Source organism: Pogona vitticeps, chromosome 6 (genome assembly GCF_051106095.1).
Source record: "Pogona vitticeps strain Pit_001003342236 chromosome 6, PviZW2.1, whole genome shotgun sequence".
In the NCBI taxonomy this organism is placed as follows: domain Eukaryota; kingdom Metazoa; phylum Chordata; class Lepidosauria; order Squamata; family Agamidae; genus Pogona; species Pogona vitticeps.
The window spans coordinates 59,562,948-59,584,297 of record NC_135788.1 but is presented as its reverse complement, the minus strand read 5'-3'; the positions used below and the strand labels follow the sequence as shown (position 1 = coordinate 59,584,297).

The window sequence follows — 21,350 nt, the reverse complement described above, 5'->3', positions numbered from 1 at the left end:
TGCCAGAGATCAATTAGGATACAGATACAATCATCAATTTGGACTGTGAAACTTGGGGACCTTGAATCTTGGCCTAAGCACTTGAGCAGCTGGAACAGAATGGCACAACATGGACAATTTTGGGATGAAATAAAATCTACCCTTCAAACAATACTAGAAATAGTGAGATCCCATTATCAAGAGGCAAAATTATCCAATCAACATCAGAGGAATTATAGCCCACAAGCAACAGGGAACAATGAAGAAGGAAATGAGAGTGTTCCAGATGATGTATGCCAATCAAAACAGGAGCTGGAGGAAATTAATCTAAGAGAAACGTCAGTCTTGGATCAGAGGAGAGTACTAAGGGAAGACAAAGGGATAAAAACAGCAAAATTAACAAAAAAAAAAAAGCCTGGAAGATCCATTGAAGATAGACCAAGTACATAAAGAGTTAGTGGACATAAATCAGATGTACAAAATGGTTTCAGAGGACATGAAAGATGGCAGAATGCTTAGAGACACAGAAATACTAAATGCAAAAAGAAAAATCAGGGAGGGAATTACCTAGAAAGATGAAAAAGGGGAAAACAAGGAAGGGCCCCTTAATATTGAAAATATGTATATATTTAACATCGGGAATTGTAAAAGGGTATATTCTGTATATTAAAAAGGAGAATTAAATTGAAATAAGGGAGCTGTAATCAGGGTAAAGATGTAATATGGTGGTTTTTATTTTAGGTAAACTAAAATAGATATAAAGCTGGGTCATGGATCTGGAATCACTTTCAGTAAGAATGTTATTAGAAGACCCTGAGAATATTATACAACATGAGAGTAATATTATGATAGTAGTCATATTATATACTAAAATTTGTACATGAATGGATTGAATGTTTGAAAGATGTTTGGAATTTGGGGGGGACAACCGGGAAGACACTGAGATGTAAAAAACAAATAATTGTAAGCAAAGCATGTAACACGATGTTTGACAAGCACAAAACAATGTAGATAGATTGAAAAACTAATAAAATATTTTTAAAAAAGAAACTGAAATCCCAATAAATTGAAATCTAGGGGGTGAAGTGGCAAAATTCTAAAGGCCAATTTAATACTGCACTTTGCCAGCTCTGCCCCCACCCCACGGGCCCGAACCATGTTAACAGCTTCATCAAACAATGTGTACTTCACAGTACACAGTTCCTGAGGGATGGTGTCATTAACGGATGCCCCCTCAGGAAATGACAAGTGATGAATCAACCTATACTCACCCAGGGCCTTCTTTGGCACTATACCTAGTGGGGAAATTCTCAAATTATCTATAGGCGGCTCTGAAAAAGGGCCAAGTACCCTGCCCTCCTTTACCTCTTTATTAATCTTTTTCTGAACAATGGTCTCTAGACCCTTCACTGATCTTAGGTTTTTGGCAAAAAGAATTGCTTTCCTCTCACCTAAGGCTGGGATCCTAAATCCAAATCGGAAGCCTTGAACTAGATATTCTGCATCTGCCTTCCAAGAGTAAGACAACAACCAGGACTCTAAGGTATCAATTTTGATTGGGTTGGGACCCCTTACCAAGGGGGCCGCTGTACCCAGTGGGTTTCTTACTGCTGCCAGCTCCCTTGTTTTGGCATTAAATGCTGGCTTTGAAGCATGTGGAGTTGGGATGCTTACCGCAACATGTAATACATTCGTGTCTAAATTTACATGGGTTTCTGGTGCAATGACCCCTGGAGTTATACTCGAAGCAATGCAAGTGGGGTTGAACCGCCTGCCCTGCTCCTGAGTGGTGTGTAGTGTTGGTAACTGCCTTCTTGTTCAGATGACCACTGTCAAATCTGTCTCCGGGAATGGTCCTGGCTGGGGTCATATACTGTAACCACAATCCTGGCTGAGGCTCCTCCCACTGCAAATTGGGCTGGATGGCGGTCCTCATCCTAAAGGCTTGATCATACAAGAGCCAGGCTTGGCCCGCAAAATCTGTGTAAACCCTATAAATTATGTCAAAATACTGCAAGAGTGAGTAGGCTCTCCATGGTTGTGCTTTTACCAGCATGCCCACGTAAATAATGAAACCAGGAAGCCAGTTAGCCCAGGTTCTGTTTGGCTTTTTTATGCTATGCTTCTTTTTCATCATCCTTATTAATATCCTTGCTGTCTACCTTGTGATTCAAAAGATCAAAGAAATCTATATATTTGTCCTGTTATATTTTCTCTTTAACCGCCGGGGTTAAATGGTTCCCAAGCGGCATGGCGTAATCCCCATACGGCATTGCTGCAATTGGCACCGTATTGTATCCTGTGTTAGGCACAGCTGGGTGTTGCCCTGTACTTGCGCCCTGATCCACATTAGATGTCCCTGGTGCCACAGGAGCTGCGTAAGGTGTACTCCAACCAAAAAAATGGTGGGTTGGAAGGGGGCCATTATACATTGGGCCACCCCATGGACTGTGGATTGTAGGCTGTGGATGCAAATTGGGGGTGCGGAGCACCAACCCATGGCTAGGCAGCTTGAGATGACTGTGAGCTGGATGCTGAGGTAGACTCACCTGATGATGCCACAGACATGTTAGGAGCATCCCCAAGCTGTGGTGTGCTAGTGCTCGGCCCCTCTGGAAGGAAGCATTCTGCTTGCTGCTCAACCTCTGAATCTGACAACACTGTGGTAGCCACCTTCCCGTGTTTTGGTGTGGACGGAGCCTTGATCATAGATGAAGGCCCCTCATCGGATGCCTGTTCCTCACCCTCTGAAACCTGTGTGGACTCCAGAGCAACAAAACACTGCATCAAATCCTGTGCCAGGGCTTTCAGACTAGCCTTAAGCTGACCCCTGGTATCCCTACCAGATTTGTGTGGAACAACTTCCTTTTGAGTTGCTGCTTTCTTAGCTGACCTCTGAACCTCAAGGGCAGCGATCTTATCCTGTAAGTCCTTCCAGATTGGCTAGGACTCTTCATCAGAGGATGACTGTTGAGGCAAGACCTGAGGAACAGGTCTCTTTTTAGCTGGGTCCTTACTCTTACTCAAGCCACACCCCTTTTTTGGACCCATTCTGGCCACAAAAGGGTGCTTTATCCTGAACCCCTGTAGTAAACTCACCTTCTGTTTTCCCTCTCTTTTTTTAAAAAAATATATATGTCACTATTTATCTATTTTTAGTCTATTTATTGTTGAAAATATTATTTATTGTTGTTATTATATATATGTGTGTGTGTGTGTGTGTGTGTGTGTGTGTGTATAATTTTTATATACGATTTTATTGTTATTGATTGAGGTCCTTCGCATTTAGACCCCCCACTACCAGCTAACTTACCAGGGCTCCCTAGCATCCCTTTATGCAATTCTATACCTTAAGTCAACTATCAAACAATCACTTAAGTAACTAGTAAGTCTTGAAAACCCCCACTCAATGAATTATGGATCTTAATCACCAGTCAATGTATTATTATTAATACTATTATTTTTTTCTTTTTCTTTTTTTAATTGCTCAATGAATTCTTATATCAATTTCAATCTATATTGCAACTATCAAACACATATAATATAATCCTTCCCTTATTTATCAATTCTATGACTTATATGATTATAACCAACACCTAACAATCTATAATTACTTCTAGTCCTTATGTATTAACTCTTCAAATCCACTAACTCTTCTTCTTTTTTAAAAAACAAACAGTTTTTTTGTGAATATAAACTGACCACTGCTGTTATCCTAACAAGCTCTACCAGCAGCAGTCGTTAAACAAAGTGGCGGGCGGCAAAAAGGGGCACGAAAAAACTAATCACAACAAGGACGTTAGAACACAGCTACTCCTAGACAAAACAAGGAAAACCTGCTAATAAGCTTGCGGCTTTGTAAAGAAAAATCAAGGAAATCTCAAATAAACAGCCTAGATTAAACGAACTGCAGGTAAAACTAAAGGAAAAATTAATGCAAAATTAAGGAATGCCCCGCTGCTTCCCACCTCACTCACCCCTAAAACCCTTTACTAAAACAAACAAATTCACCAATTAACGACAACTAAATCCCAATGAAACTGCCACTTAATGACCTTAAAACGAGTAACCAAGGGAGGGAGCTAAAAGCCACCCTCCCAAACACAAGCTCAAACCGCAGATCCTGGAACGTCGGCCAGTGAAGCAACCGCTCGCAAGGAAACTAGAGTAAAATCTATAAATATAAAATGACTAATTAAACTTGTAAAAAGAAAGACAGGCAACCTGGGGAGGGAGCAGAAAGCCACCCTCCGGTCCACAATTAAGACAGCTGCTCTCTTGAATGACCGTCAGCCAGCACAGCAAAACCACACTATCTCCACCACTCTTCCTGTATTGGTGCCCGAACAGGAAAAGGGCGAATGAAGGGGAGTGCTTGCTTAAATAAGCGCACTCCCCCTCCCAACACGCTTACGTGTCTTCTAACGGTCCCGTACCATCTGGGGAAGGTGGAGCAAAGAACAGCCTCGCCGTTCCATGGCACAAATGCCTGTCCGGCAGCTGGACACTTGGCACCTAGATTCCAGGTTGAAAGAAATTTTAATCAGAGGGTCCATGAAGTCAATTACTGAATTCCGTAACATGATGAAATGATACCTAAATTCCATTAGTGCATTAGATAAACCAGTTAGACATAACATACCACTAACTGCTTTGTTAACTACAGAGCCTGAAAGCTGGGCTCCAGTACTTACCAGATCTGTCCAGTCCTGAGGCTTCAGATAATGTATCAGCAAGCAACTGTGGGATCTTCTCTCTGTACCTGAAGAGACTTCTGATGTCTGCATATCTACAAACCTCAGTCTAAGTCAGAACCACAGGTTATGAAGTTTCAGATTCTCCTTGAGGAAGTTCCTGAGAGGTGAAAATCTCTACTGTAACCCTGGTCAGTATTACTTTCTGTACACTGCAGCTGTGCCTTATACCACCTTGGTTGAATGGACTTACATTTAAAAAGGAGGAAAGGAAAATCTCACTCATATCACTAGCTAGCGTGTAGCACTGCTCAGTACATTTCCTGATACCGTTCCTACCAGCTGCAAACAAATATCTGAATCATTTTAAAAGCTAAGAAATAGAGTCCCAGCATCATTTGCCAATGGTTGGCACTGCACATTTAAATTAGGTGAACAGGTAAAAGAGACTGAAGAACTGAAAGCAGACTGTAGAATTTGCTTCTGCAGAAGAAGTGTGTGGAAAGAGTGGCAGTGGTTCAGTGAGTATGAGATTAAGTTTAGCACATTTTAAGAAGTGTTACTTCAAGTGCTAAAAGACAACTGTTTACCACAGTGTATGATTTTCCTCACTGTAGTACATGGTTTAGGTCTTGTATTTACCATAATTTGTCATGGGTTTAATTTTCAAGTCTAACTTTTTTGAGATATATGTCTCTGAAGAACTCCTGTTATGGATGAGAAAATAAGTTGGAAATACACTTTTCTCTGAGGTCTCATTTGACTTTTCATGACGGGGATACTTTAAAAAGGAGGAATAAGGATACTGGAGCCGGTGTTATTGTTTAGTCATTAAGTCATGTCCAACTCTTCGTGACCTCATGGAACACAGCACGCAAGGCCCTCCTATCTTCCATTGCCTCCTGGAGTTTGGTCAAATTCATGTTGGTAGCTTAGATGACACTGTCCACCCATCTCATCCTCTGTCGTCCCCTTCTCCTCTTGTCTTCACACTTTCCCAACATCAGAAACTTTTCCAGGGAGTCTTCTCTTCTCATGAGATGGCCAGAGTATTGGATCCTCAGCTTCAGAATCTGTCCTTCTGGTGAACACTCAGGGTTGATTGTCTTCAAAATGGATATGTTTGTTCTCTTTGCAGTCCAGGGGACACTCAAGAGTCTCCTCCAGCACCACAATTAAAAAGCATCAATTCGTCGGCGGTCAGCCTTCTTTATGGTCCAGCTCTCACTTCGATACATCGCTACTGGAAAAACCATAGCTCTGACTATGTGGACCTTTGTCAGCAAGGTGAGGTCTCTGCTTTTTAAGATGCTGTGTAGGTTTGTCATTGCTTTCCTCCCAAGAAGCAGGAGTCTTTTAATTTTGTGGCTGCTCTCACCATCTGCAGTGATCATGGAGCCCAAGAAGGTAAATCTGTCACTGTCTCCATATTTTCCCCTTCTATTTGCCAGGATGTGATGGGACCAGTGGCCATGATCTTAGCTTTTTTGATGTTGAGCTTCAATCCATTTTTTGTGCTCTCTTCTTTCACCCTCATTAAGAGGTCCTTTAATTATTCCTCACTTTCTGCCATCAGAGTAGTATCATCTGCATATTTGGTTGTTGATATTTCTTCTGGCAATCCTTTCGCATGATGTATTCTGCATCTAAGTTGTATAAGCAGGGAGACAATATACAGCCTTGTTGTACTCCTTTCCCAATTTTGAACCAATCTGTTGTTCCATATCCAGTTCTAACTGTTGCTTCCTGTCCCACATATAGATTTCTCAGGAGATAGATAAGGTGATCAGGCACTCTCATTACTTTAAGAACTTGCCATAGGTTGCTGTAGTCCACACAGTCAAAGGCTTTTGAGTAGTCAATGAAGCAGATATAGATGTTTTTCTGGAACTCTCTGGCTTTCTCCATAATCCAACACATGTTGGCAATTTGGTCTCTAGTTCCTCTGCACCTTTGAAATCCAGCTTGTATTTCTGGCAGTTCTCGATCCACATACTGCTGAAGCTTACCTTGGAGGATTTTGAGCATAACTTTGCTAGCGTGTGAAATGACTGCAACTGTACAGCAGTTGGAGCATTAGTTGGCACTGCCCTTCTTTGGGATTCGGATGTTGACTGGTCTTTTCCAATCCTCTGGCCACTGCTGAGTTTTCCAAACTTGCTGGCATATTGAGTGTAGCACCTTAACACTATCATCTTTTAAGATTTTTAAATAGTTCAACTGGAATGCCATCACCTCCACTAGCCTTGTTGTTAGCCATGCTTTCTAAGGTCCACTTGACTTCACTCTCCAAGATGTCTGGCTCAAGGTCAGCAACCAAACTATACCTGCGTTGTCCGGGACATCCAGATGTCTCTGGTATAATTCCTCTCTGTATTCTTGCCACCTCTTCTTCATGTCTTCTGCTTCTGTAAGGTCCCTACCATTTTTGTCCTTTATCATGTCCATCTTTGTACAAAATGTTCCTTTAATATCTCCAATTTCCTTGAACAGATCTCTGGTTTTTCCCTTTCCATTCTTTTCCTCTATTTCTTTGCACTGTTCATTTAAGAAGGCCCTCTTATCTCTCCTTGCTATTCTTTGGAAGTCTGCATTCAATTTTTTGTAACTTTCCCTATCTCCCTTGCATTTTGTCTCCCTTCTCTTCTCTGCTCTTTGTAATGCCTCATTAGACAGCCAATTCGCTTTCTTGTATTTCCTTTTCTTTGGGATGGTTTTTGTTGCTGCCTCCTGTACAATGTTACGAGCCTCCATCTATATTTCTTTTGGCACTGTGTTCACCAAATCTAGTTCCTTAAATCTGTTCTACACTTCCACTGTGTATTCATAAGGGATTTGGTTTAGATTATACCTGACTAGACCAATAGTTTTTCCTACTTTCTTAAGCTTGAATTTTGCTATAAGAAGCTGATGATCAGAGCCACAATCAGATCCAGGTCTTGTTTTTGTTGACTGTATAGAACTTCTCCATCTTTGGTTGCAGAGAACACAATCAGTCTTATTTCGGTATTGCCCATTTGGTTATGTCCATGTGTAGAGTCACCTCTTGTGTTGTTGGAAAAGAGTGTTTGTGATGATCAGCTTGTTCTCTTGACAAAACTCTATTAGCCTTTGCCCTTATTCTTTTTGAACTCCAAGACCAAACTTACTTGTTGTTCCTTTTATCTCTTGACTCCCTACTTTAGCGTTCCAATCCCCTAGAATGAGAAGAACATCTTTCTTTGTTATCAGTTCTAGAAGTTGTTGTAAGTCTTCATATAATTGGTCAGTTTCAGCCTCTTCAGCATTGGTGGTTGGTGCAAAAACTTGGATTACTGTGATGTTGAAAAGTCTGCCTTGGATTCGTATTGAAATCATTCTATCGTTTTTAAGATTGTATCCCAGTACAACTTTTCCCACTCTTTTGTAGGCTATGAGGGCTACTCCACTTCTTGTATGAGATTCTTGCCCACAATATGATAATCATCTGAATTGAATTCACCCATTCCCATCCATTTTAGTTCACTGACACCCAGGTTGTCAATGTTTATTCTTGCCATCTCCTGTTTGACCACATCCAGTTTACCAAGTTTCATAGATCTTACATTCCAGCTTACAAGGTTCATCGATCTTACATAGATCTTACAGCTAGAGTAGGCCAATTTGAATCAACAGAAGCTACAGAGGAATAGATTCATCAAACCCTCACTGATTCAATGAGTCTAATCTACTGTAATTTACTATACTAAGCAACAGGATTTCAGAGACCGATATATAATTGAAAGTCACATTGAGAATTATATCAGTTATCCATGGTGCAGTTTCTCATGATATCAGAGAAAATAAAACCAAAATGTGATTCTCAGAATAGTACTGACTACTTTTAAAATGATATCCTCCTTTTCCCAAGACATCTTGTCTTCATTTTAACTACGTTTTTAATAGGTCAAGTCTTATGAGCCAAAGCTCAGATATACACCCCTTAGAGATTACTGACTACTTATAAGGGAGCATAAAGGCTCTCTTGTTCAAGGGCTTCAGCTCCTGATAGAGTTCAAAAGAGTTGTTCAGAGCTATCAGTGAATATATCCTCAGGACTCTATTGTGTGATTGATTATTGCCTGGATTGAGTGCTGTAGATTCCAATGTATCTCTGTACTTGAAAGACTGAAAAGGAAGCATATTTCACCTCACCAAATCCTGGATTTTTTTAAAGGGACTAAAACAGATTTTTCCAAATGCTTTTGAGGAAAACAGCCTTTTTGAGTTGGAAAGGATGTCATTGAGCAGGAAAGAGAATAGATTGTATGATCCACATGCACCCCAAGCGCCTTGGTCTCCCCATCATACAATCCATATCTTTCCAACACTTTCCAGCTTCCTCTTTCCTGTTATGCCATCATAGGTCACTTTCGTGGGACATTCTATTTCTCTAATTTAGTGATGACAAATTATCCTTCTTTTTCATGTGACCCCACTCATTGTCTTTGGAAGTCCTTCAATGAACTCCCCAATGGTGATACCTCTTCAGACCCCTTGACTGATTTCACTATCTTTCTGAAGCACAGGTTTTCTTAAAGGTAATGAACTGCACAATAAGATAATACACATATTATTGTATTCATGATATTGTTAATTGTTGCTCCATCTTGGCCACACAAACCTGGGTCAATTTACATAAAATATGATTGTTCACTCCAAATCCATGACTACAACAATGAGGAGTCTAGCAACAATTTTGGAAGGTGGAAGAGATGTCCCAGATCTGCTAATGATGCATTTACCCTAACCACCCCTCCTTTTCTTAACTACTGTGCATGCAGTTACTGAATATAGCAAAATAAAGCACATCAGTGTAGGAGTATTTTATCTTATTTTTAACATGCAACAGGCTTGATTTGCACCTTGATTCTGTAATCTGTTGCAAAACTGAAGCAAAATTGGTCTCTGAGAATCACAGATAGTGTATTATAACCCAAATGCAGTTCTGCTCAGAAAGTCTTGTTGTGCAAGATATAAGCATCCATCTTTTGTTTAATTATTCTTGCATCAATAATTGTGCTGTTCCTGTTTGATACACCCATCATTATCTTCCATTCTTTCTTACCCACTTAGGCCTGAATGCAGCCCTGATGCTCTTTTACCTGAGAATAGGGGCGTATTCAGGGTGGTATGGCCGTAGGCACCTGAGAATAGGAGAAAGTTCCCCCATCCACATATGACCCACTTCCATATACAGTGGGCTGACTCGTTCATTTATTCAGAAAATTCTGCAGCAGCAAAAATCCTAGAGCAAAACTATGTTACATTAAATTTGGAGTAGAAAAGAAACTTTTGGGGAAGGAAATGTAGCCATGTTAATCTGTGTAATCATATCAGGCAAAATCCAAAGAAACAACAACAACAAAACAAGACAAAACCATTGTACACTCTTCACTCCCACCTCTTGTCCCCTTCCCTTTTGCTCATGCCTGTCGTATGTTTTCTGCCTCCTGGAGGAATGTTTACAATTAAAGATGGGGATGACTCACCATTTTGGCATGTCGTCCCTCTTCATGAGTTGTCAAAAGTTGACGACTCATGAAGCACAAAGTTGCTCGCATGAACTGATGAATAATTAAATTATTCATCAATTCATGGGGGGTTATTAAAAATGGACTTGCCCATGAAAGTTCACATTAACAGTCTTTAAGGTGATAAATGTTTTTGATGTTTTTGTTTTATTTTGTTTTGTTTTGTTTCTTTGGATTTTGCCTGATATGCTTTGGGGAAAAAAGAGTTCGGTGCCACCCAAATAAACTTCTGGAATAAGACTTCTGTTTTATAACTATCTCCTTACACACAACCCCAAGCAAACGTCTGTTCCTCATTTGAGAAGACCCCCCCCCTTGTCCCAGCGATTAACCCAAGTCATTTTGAAATCTCAGCATGGATCAAGGAACAGGTCTTCCACAAATACAACTGATGGAGTGGGTGGTGTGGAATGGACAAGGGGAAGAAAGTTTTAAGCATTCCCTTCTGTATGTCAAATAAGGATATAGCCAAATAGTGAGTGTCAGTTAGTGTTGGTGCTATATTGTTGGTAGCATTCCAGGTTTTCAGACAGAGTCCTCCCTATATAGGGATGTCAAGGAGGAAACTTGGGAAATAATGAATATAAAGCATGTATTCTACTACAGTGCTATGACTTCCGAAAATCTTTCCTGCATGCCTAACACTCCCTAATTGTTTGCCAAGATAACTTTTTCTTTGTTGAACACAGCTTCTGCTCCTCAGCTACTTAGGTTAAGGTATTCACTTATGACAAAACAAAAATAGTAATAAAAGAGTAGCTGAGCAGGCATATAGACCATCTGATTACAGATTTCTATGCTGTGGTGATTATACATTGCATTTGTATTTAAATTATAGTGATTATTTGTATTTAAATTATAGTGATTATTTGTAAATTTGCACTGTACATGTAAATTTGCATGTAAATTTGCATGTAAATTTGCACTGTACATGTAAATTAGCATATGCAAATAATGGAAAACTGTATCCTGTCTTGCTTTCATTTGGCAAAGGCAATGTATAAGTGGCCACCCTGGTGATGGCATCATCATTTGGGATCTGGATGTAAGATGGAGCACTGAGGTGACCCTGTTGTTTTGTTCCTGTTTGGTTCATTTGGATATACAACGAGAAAGTGACTGTGTGAATTAGCCCTCCATTTATTCTGTCAGGCTTCTGCTACTACAAACTTCCCAAAAGATACAACCATGTGTCAAACATCAATTTAAAATGATCTGTATATGATTATGAATCCTAAAAATGAGATGCAATATTTTAAACTGTGACTCTTGCCATATTCAGTGAGATGACAGAGGGTATGTTATTTTCTCAACTTCCTAGAGGCATTTAAAACTAATGTTTTGTACAGAAGAACTTCTCAAGCGTGTCTCTTTCAAATCTCAGTATACCTGAAAAAACACTTACAAAACCCAGAAATAAACAATACTTTTAAAATTGTCAAAATAAAATTAAAATGCACAGAGGATAATGTAATCTAGCAGCATAAAGAAAGATTTACATAAAAATCTGATACATGACAGCCAGAACTCTAATAGAATTTGCCAGAAGGGCAAAAGTAGCCCCAGACTGAATAATATGTTTTGTTTTATTTCGCAGAAGAAAATTGAGTTTTCCATCTGTAGTAAGACAAAGATGTTCATTCATTTCAAGGAGATCTTTTTCTGTGGTTCCAGTATGGAAGGTGATATCAAAGATCAGGCGAAAAGTCCTTACTATACAGTTTCAGTGTTTTGTGTGGTAATTAAGGCCTTTTCACCTAACTGATGATAAGTAAAGTATTATCAGCTTCAAAAACATGCTATACCTGCATGACTATAGGTATTTTATTTAATTTCAGTCTTTTGCAAGGTAATAGAGCAAGGTAAGCATAAGGAATTGAATACACACAATCTCAGACCACTTTTCATCACTTCCCCACTTCCACTATCATCACAAGTCCAAGGTCACAAGAGAAGAGTATCTATAGTTTCTATAGAACTAATGCCCCACCTTGAAACTGGTTCACTTCTGGTATGACAAGGAAACACACCCTAGTCTCCTTTTAGGCACTCTCACAGTTCCAGTATAGAGTTTTATAGGGGATCTTATGCTGCAAATAATGTTGGAAGGGAGGTTCAGAGACCCATTCAAATGGTCTCATTTTCAAAGGGTCTCTCAACCCATTTTTGCTATCACAGATTAGGCTAAATAATTCTATCTTGTGCTTGGGATGTTGAATTGGCCTGTAGCAATGGATTCTCTAACATTTCTTTGTGAATCAGGATCAGTCCTCAAGTGCATTTTATTTATTTATTCTAAATATTTTTATACCACCTTTTGAAACATCAAAGTGGTTTAAAGCAAAATTTTAAAACATTTAATCACCAGTGACTAATGGTAGCATGAATGCCTGGAAGAAGAGCAACATTACAAGGGGAGCCCATTTCTTTAAAGACTAACTGGAGTCTGCAGATAATTATAAATCTGCTTGGAAACAGACAGAAAGGGAAGCATGCCTACAATCCAAGGTAAGGTGTCAATGAAAATCTCAGAGCCTGGTCTGGTTCATATGCCATTTAGGGCTTTAAAAATGAACATTAACATTTTAAATAGGTCCAGGTTAGACATAGGACCTTTGTATTTGTCTCCCAGGGAAAAGGAATACAGCACAGATGCCAGCATAGATGTCCTGGTGGTCCTTCCCCACCCCTCAGAACCAGCCCAGTCCACTTACCAGGTTCCTCAGCATGTGCATGCTCTGTAGCAGCAACATCACACCAATAATTAATGTTCTTTCTGTGGGTTTTGAGCTAGGGCAGGGAATCCTTGCTTTACAACTTACCCTCTCCCCTCCCTACCCATATGGTTGTTTTGCTTGATTTGGTGTAAGTGGGGTGTGTGTGTTGAATTATAGTTCAAATTTAGCATTAGTAATTGCTCTGTTACTTATTGTTTTCTTGTTCCTTGTCTGTTTATTTTAGTACTTGTTTGCCTGGTTTCTTTTTAGCACAAGTAGTTGTAGTAAATAGTTTTAGTAGGTGTTGTGGGGTTAGTGGATTCAATTGAACCTTGGTGGAGTGTTTGTAGTTTTGTTTTGTTGATTTTATTGTTAACTATTCCCCCCCCCCATATTTTCATTTTTTAAAAAAGGATTAGGTAAGAGGGGATTTGAACAGGGCATTGCACCCTCTGCTGGAGACAAGTGGGACATATTGAAAAAATGTTAAAAAAAGAAGGGAAAGAACTGAGGACCCTGCAGCACATTGGCACCACCTGCTAGACTGCATTTAATTACAAGTTGAAAATACAAACAAACAAACAAACAAACAAACAAATAAATAAATGGGGATTAAAAGAGGGGGGAAAGAGCCTTTACTTCGTGTATTGCACCTCCTGTGGGCAGCAGGTTGTACAAAAAATTAAAAGTTAAAAAATACTAATAATTTGATTTTGAATACAGTAAATCACAAATAAATATACACTTGTCTCTATTTGAAGAATAAGTTGCCATGGGACCAAAGAAGGGTCAGGGTACTTCTAAGGGTAAGCAGCCTGCAAAATGTAGGATGCCAGCTCGAGTACAGCATGCAAATTCCTCCTCTGAGGATGAGGATTGGCCTGACTATGGTGCAATTCTAGCCAAGGTAAGCGAGCTTGAGAGAAAAGGGGCCTTAGCTAAACAGGCTGCTGACACTGCTATGCCAAGAAGATCTAATAGGGAATCAAAGGAATGCAAGATGGAGGAGTTACAGAAGCTTGGTGATGTAATGGTGCCATGAATTACTTTTTTAGAAAATGAGTGTTCAGCGGCCTCTGGGGCAGCAGCTACAGCTGTGATTGATGTTGGTCATCAACCCATTCTTATTGATTCAGAGACCAATGAGCTGCAGGAACCCATGAGGGATACAGCTGGTGATGCAGGAGTTCAGCCAGGGTGTCTCCAGTCTTACCTGGGAGCAGGTTTTTTGGCTGGAGGACAATTGAGTATGGCTGTCGCTTCCAACACCAGCTGCCTGCTGGGGCCTGAATTGCAGCAGGCTGGCCCGGCACTGCCAGCCTGTGTTGGTCCAGGTGAGTTAGCACCCACATGACATACACAACATGGGGGGGTACATGGCCCTGGGGTGAAGTCAATATCCTGAATTTTCCTGCTGTGGGTTATCTTGCTTTCCAGTCTAGATTTGAGAAGCAAACAGACACATCTGGGTTTGTTTCTCCACCCCCAAGGCAAATACCAAGACAAATCTTTTGCAAATTAAACTCTGGCACCTGGACAGTCATTGCACAATACCTTTTCCTATACAAACATTATTTCCTATCACCTTGGAAGTCTCCTTTTCGTGCAACCTTGTAACCTCTTTTCAAGATAATAAATTGCTTTCCTGTCAATACAATACAACAATGTAACCATGTATTTCCATAATTGCTGTCTGTTGACCCACCCTGTTGTAAAATTCCATCTTTTCTGTCATTCCCACTCCAATAAATTTTTGGATTTCTTTGTAACCCCATCCCTTCTGCCAATAGGTCATGAACCACCTATTTCTCTATTTCTCCTCCTATTTCTTTGTACCATGAACCACCCATTTCTCCTCCCATTCCCTTGTGTAACCAATGTTATAAAAGTCCTAGTATTCCTGTGCAACACACAGTTGTTCCTGCCTACACTTGGAGGTTTGACTTCTGTCATTCTTTTTATTTAGTTAAATAAAACAGCAACCATTTGAACTCTCTCTCTTGTGTCAAAGTTATTGTTGTTAAAACTTTGACTTGTTATTCCAGGAGATGAGTTCCTGGTTTCAATATCACCTTGCCTGAAACATACATTTCTGATTGAGGACAACTTCCACACGGCAAATGTGTTGTTCACCATTATATATAATACATTGGCCAATGTTGTGTTGCATTATGCAGTTGTGGAAGGGCAATCACTTAAGTATTCCCCATGTTCTGGAAGGCACCCTGTTGCATGCCTGCTTTGTATCAGTTGAGAGATTGGTTGCACAACCATTTACATGACAGAAAAAGGGTTACTTATATGATTTCTCTTATATTCTGAACAAGATACTAGCCAATGGGAAATTTCCTCACTTTGGTTTGTTTCTCATATTGAATCCATAGAAATTATGAGCGCATGTACTAAGGTAGTGAGCGCCCCCATGTCTAGGAAAGGTCACAGCCGAGCAATTCGTAAAAGGTGGAAAAAGGCGGTGCGGACTGTCGCAAACACGGGTTCGAAAACACACGTGTAAGCTTGGACAGAGAGCAATCAGGAGTTTGCACACGCTAAAATGGGCTGAGTGAGTCCAAACTCAGCTAGCCATGCTACAACACTCCTTCTCGCAGGTCTGCCCACATAAGAACACCCTAGTACTCTCAGATATTAATATGAAAAGGTCAAGTGGGCTTTGTAGTCCTTAGACTTAACTTGCACCACTGACAGGACTCTAAGTAAGCTAGGCCGAGGCAGCACTCTCAGATGACCCTATTGTCGCAAACACGGGTTCGAAAACACACGTGTAAGCTTGGACAGAGAGCAATCAGGAGTTTGCACATGCTAAAATAGGCTGAAGAGTCCAAATTCAGCTAGCCATGATACAACACTCCTTCTCGCAGGTCTGCCCACATAAGAACACCCTGGTACTCTCAGATATTAATGTGAAAAGGTCAAGTGGGCTTTGTAGTCCTTAGACTTAATTTGCACCACTGACAGGACTCTAAGTAAGCTAGGCCGAGGCAGCACTCTCAGATGACCCTATGACAAGTGTACTGTTCAGGAAACCAAATGAGTTTTATAATCTTTATTTTATTAAAGAAAAAGCATGTTACTAAGCCAAATTAAACCAAAACAAATAAACTAGCATTGTGCTGTTTAGTTACAAAGATGTAGTGAGGCAAAGAAAACATGAAAAATATAAAAGAGTTCAAAAACCTTATTAAAAATACAAAAAGACATTAAAAAGAATCAAAACAGTTCCAGAACAAGAAATCATTAGTAAAAACCAAAATAATCCAAGTTGGTTATAAAAAGGCTATAGTCCTCAGTGATCCTATAGCATAAAAATCCCTAAACAAAAGTAAAAATCCCTTATATGTCCCATAGTCCTTAGAAAAGAAAAATCCAGTAAATATACCATAGTCCTTACAAAATTACAAGAGCATAGTCCATATGGAGTATTCCAAGAAAAGAAGTCCATAAAGAATATTCCATAGAACAGTCCATAGAAAATAGTCCATGCATAGTCCTTAGGAAAAATCCCATAAGTCCAAAAGTAATCCAGCAAAGCATAGAAACCAGTCCATGTAGGTAGGTCACCAGACTGAAAGGTCGGTCTTGGAAAGACAAAGTCCATAGGCAAAAAGTTCCTTTTTCAAGAGTAACTGGCAAGGGCCTAATGCACCTTCCCACGATGTCATCCAATCAGAGTTCGTTACTAGGCAAACAGTCCTGTTACATCACATGACTTCCTTCCCATACGCACCAGATGTTATTTGGGTTTTCTGTGGTTTATCAAAGAGTCACAACAATTCCCATCTATCTAATCACACAGAGTCCTTTCTCAGGCCTTCAGAATAACATTCTCTCTGCTCGCCTGGAAAACACTTGTCAGCATAGCACAGATACTATATACAAAGAAACAAGATGGAACCTCTCTGGCTTATTTCTTAATTACAAAACCCATATGCCTTTAAAAGATTTTAACTCAAAAACCCATCTCATCACAAGCCCCCGGAAGATTAACAAAATTCTCAAACAATTTAAGTTTTAATTTTGATAACTGAATAAGATGAGATGTCATAATTAAGCAGTAACAAAATAGAGAAAGATAATAACTTGAACCTAAGGTAATACATTTCAAATATGATTCTAAAATAGCAAAACAATTGATACATGAGAACTATTAAAATTACAGTATTTACCATACATGAGAACAAATTGCATTAGGCACTTCTACTAGTCTGAAAAACAGAAGAATAAACAAGTTAGTATAATTAATCAAATACATCACTCTGCATATGCTCAGATAATACTCTAGTCATCAAACAGTAAAATAGTGAAACAAGGTTTAACATCATAATAACTTGACAAACCAATATACTGATATGAAGTAATAATGGATAAAACACTCTATGTATGCTCAGGAACATTGTCATACAGAATACCAAGAAAATTAAACATCAGAGCTTTAACAATTCTAGCCATTTTCTCCCCTTGCATCTGCACTAAACATTCGAGATAAGCAGTGGGGAATTAAAGCCTCCTTTCTAAGTAGATGTTTAACATCAAAATCATATTTTTGCAATCTGAAATACCACTGCATTAATCTTGGGCTTCGATGTCTCTGCTTCTCTAATAATGTCAAAGCATTTTGGTCTGCTTGAATTGGATCAGGGCTGTAAATTACAAGGTTGCCTACATATAAATCACCAAACAATTCATCAACCAATTTCTGAAAAGTAACATAGGTATTTTTCATTTCAGGTGCTAGTTTTCTGAGTTGGTAAATTCCCTGAGGGCAAGTAAATGATGTATAAAGGCGATGTTCCTCTTTAATTAAAATCTGATAAAGCCCTCCTTTTATTCCAATCACAGAAATATATTCAGCGTTTACAACAATTTCTACCAACATCTCAACATTGTTTGTAGGGATTGTTTCAGTCTTCGTGAACTCATTTAACTGGCTAAAATCTAATTCCACTTTAGGATTAGCTAACACAGACTCCAATATCTGTCCTGGGCTAAATCGATCAATGCCTTCAATTCCAGTATCTACCTCCACATCACCTCCTCCACCTTGCTCATTATTCTCTTGGTCTACCTCAGTTACCACAGGTGTAATGTCAGGAATCTCTGGGTCAAGAAATGTATTGCACATGTAAACCCGAATTGCTGGTGTTCTTTCTGAATTAACTGTGCTATCAGGTTTGGTCACAAGAGGCCGCTGTTTCATCAAAGTTCCCTCGGGAGTACTCTGCATAGCCTCAGAAACAGTATCAGCATTCTCACCACTTCCTTGGAAAATAGGCTGTTGAAAATAAGAATGGTCCCCAACCTCCGTTTTTCTCTCTAAAGATCTTTCTGAGAAGATTAACTGTGGTACTGGGCCAAAGCTTCCAGACATGATTTCAGTCTCTGGAGAAACATCAGTACTTTGTAATCCCAAAAAGTTAGCGCTTCCCCCTTCATTGGTTGTTAGAAACAGTCTCACAATCTGACAGGTTCAAATGCAGCCTTGTATCTTTAAGCAAGTTTACACAGTCACTTGTACTATTGAAACAATGTGAAAGTTCATGCTGCAAGGTCTCTGTACAAATAACTCCTCCTGTAACATTACTCAACGTTTCTGGTAAAGGTACTTTATCTTTTTCGGTCTGCTTTGATGTGTTCTGTCCTGTCCTAATTAGTTCCCCCTTATGGAGCATTGCCTCCCTGCAAATCTGCCAGGAAGACCAAGGAATGCCCTCCAACTTCACAGTATCTGATTCCACTGTTCTCTCTGGGCTGAGAGAAAGGGGGTTGTTTGAGATCTGACATGCATCAAAATCTGCTGCCACAAGTCCTAGCGAAGAATTAAGCTGAGTCTCTATTTCATCATCCCGGTATTTCACTCCCCCATGAACTACTGTTGCTTCTAAGCTCTCAGTCCCAGCAATTGCTTTATTACTTTGGAAAATCCCTTGCTCTCCTTCTTCTAGTAAACCCATAGTCTCCTCCCGAATTATTTCAGAACTTCTCACCTGTCCTGTGCTCTGGAAAAGAGCTGAGGTTGGTGCTGAGCTGAACTCCAATGCACTGCAGTTCTCTGGAGCACTGCAGTTTTCTCTCAAGTTCCCTTCTCGGCGAACTTTCTCCTGCATTCCTTTCTCTGCGCGCGGCTCCAGGGCCTGTGAATCCTCTGTTTGGACGGGCGATGAATCGCTGTCTTCTCTGGAATGCTCCTTAGAATTCCACTGGGCCTCGTTAACTCTTTCCACACAAGCATCTTGCATCTCCGGATCGCTCCCAATTGTTTGGAGCGTCTTGTTGCAGTAATCCCCTAAGGAACCCTGCTGAGCTTGAAAAAACCTTTGAATCAAGTCAGGTTCTGTGCTTAAAAAACGTTTTAGAAGTATGTTTACATAGTACAGATTTTCTATAAGGGAATCTCTTTCCCTAATTTTCTGCTTGGCTTGCTCGAAAAATCCCGAAGCCACTTCCAAGAGTATATCCACGGTTTTCAACTGGTTTTCCTCCTCCATCTTCTGCTGGCAATCTAGCCTTGGCTAGGTCAGCAAACAAAACTCTAATAATAGAAAGGAAAATCTAAAAATCTCCTCTGCACTTCTGACCAACTGCTGTCCCTTCTGCTATCCTAAGATAGGCGAGAGAACAAACAGGTGCCAAACCAAAATAAAATTAAAAATCTCTTCTGCACCTTTGACCAACTGCTGTCACTATGTGACCCTAAGGTCTGTGAGAAGACAGACAGCTGCCAAACCAGAATACTGAAAAATCCAAAAGGAAGAGAAAAGAAAAACTGTGATCACTCTGTGAACCCTAAAGTTACAGAGATGATCAATGACTGAACTGGGTGCAGATAGATACCTCTAAGATCATAGGGCATGACTCTAGGCCAAGCCAGATGCAACTAGGTACTCCTGACAGATCCTAAGATCGTAGTGGGGAGACCCAGATCTAGGCTGGAACACGGCCAGGTTCTCCGGTAAATCCTAAGATTATAGGAGTGCACTTAGGCCAAAACAAAAAAATAAACCTGGATGCAAGTCCCAAAACAATGTAGCCAGAGTCATTTATGCAATCCTAAGATTGTGAAATGACCTGCTCAACTTGGGTGCAAGCACTCCAAAAATAAAGGACATGCATCTTGGAATTTCTTCACTACAACGTTGTAACAACCTGCACATGCCTACTGATTAAATCCAATTGTTTCCTAACAGTTTGCTTGTCCCAATGGGAATCTCTTTCTTAAAAGAGCACCCCAGATTCTAACACACATTACCACAGCCTGAAGATTTAACACCTCTCACCACAGCCTTTAGATCTAACTGCTGGCAAACAGCGTTTCCTAGGAAATTACTGTTCACACCTAGGGAAGCACCTAGCTCCTTGAAGCCTCAGTGTCCCACTGCAATCAAAACTTAGCTTGTGGATCAGAGTCACTCAAGCTGCCAGATAGAACAAAAATTGGTCATCCTGAGGTACTACAAAACCCAGCACGTGGTCCATCGCGCAGCTGCCACCATGTCACAAACACGGGTTCGAAAACACACGTGTAAGCTTGGACAGAGAGCAATCAGGAGTTTGCACATGCTAAAATAGTATACTGTTCAGAAAACCAATTGAGTTTTATAATCTTTATTTTATTAAAGAAAAAGCATGTTACTAAATATCAAAGCCAAATTAAACCAAAACAAATAAATTAGCATTGTGCTGTTTAGTTACACAGATGTAGTGAGGCAAAGAAAACATGAAAAATATAAAAGAGTTCAAAAACCTTACAAACACAAAAAGCCATTAAAAAGAATAAAAACAGTTCCAGTCTAGGAAATCATTAGTAAAAACAAAATAATCCAAGTTGGTTATAAAAAGGCTATAGTCCTCAGTGATACTACAGAATAAAAACCCCTAAACAAAAGTAAAAATCCATTATATGTCCCATAGTCCTTAGAAAAGAAAAATCCAGTAAATATACCATAGTCCTTACAAAATTACAAGAGCATAGTCCATATGGAGTATTCCAAGAAAAGGAGTTCATAAAGAATATCCCATAGAACAGTCCATAGAAAATAGTCCATGCACAGTCCTTAGGAAAAATCCCATAAGTCCAAAAGTAATCCAGCAAAGCATAGGAACCAGTCCATGTAGGTAGGCCACCAGCCTGTCTCGAAAGACATTAGGGTAAGTCCCAAATGGCTGAAGAGTAGGTCACGAATCACTGAAAGGTCGGTCTTGGAAAGACAATGTCCATAGGCAAAAAGTTCCTTTTTCAAGAGTAACTGGCAAGGGCTTAATGCACCTTCCCACGATGTCATCCAATCAGAGTTCGTTACTAGGCAAACAGTCCTGTTACATCACATGACTTCCTTCCCATACCACACCAGATGTTATTTGGGTTCTCTGTGGTTTATCAAAGAGTCACAACA

At 39.9% G+C, this 21,350-nt stretch overlaps 1 long non-coding RNA gene across 1 annotated transcript; it reads left to right on the top strand.

Annotated features, from left to right (window-relative positions):
• Positions 1-14,325: 14,325 nt before the first annotated feature.
• On the top strand, positions 14,326-19,723 carry LOC144583532 (uncharacterized). Its single transcript, XR_013537356.1, has 2 exons — positions 14,326-19,583; positions 19,676-19,723. It is a non-coding gene; the product is annotated as an uncharacterized LOC144583532 (long non-coding RNA).
• The last annotated feature ends 1,627 nt before the right edge of the window (positions 19,724-21,350 follow it).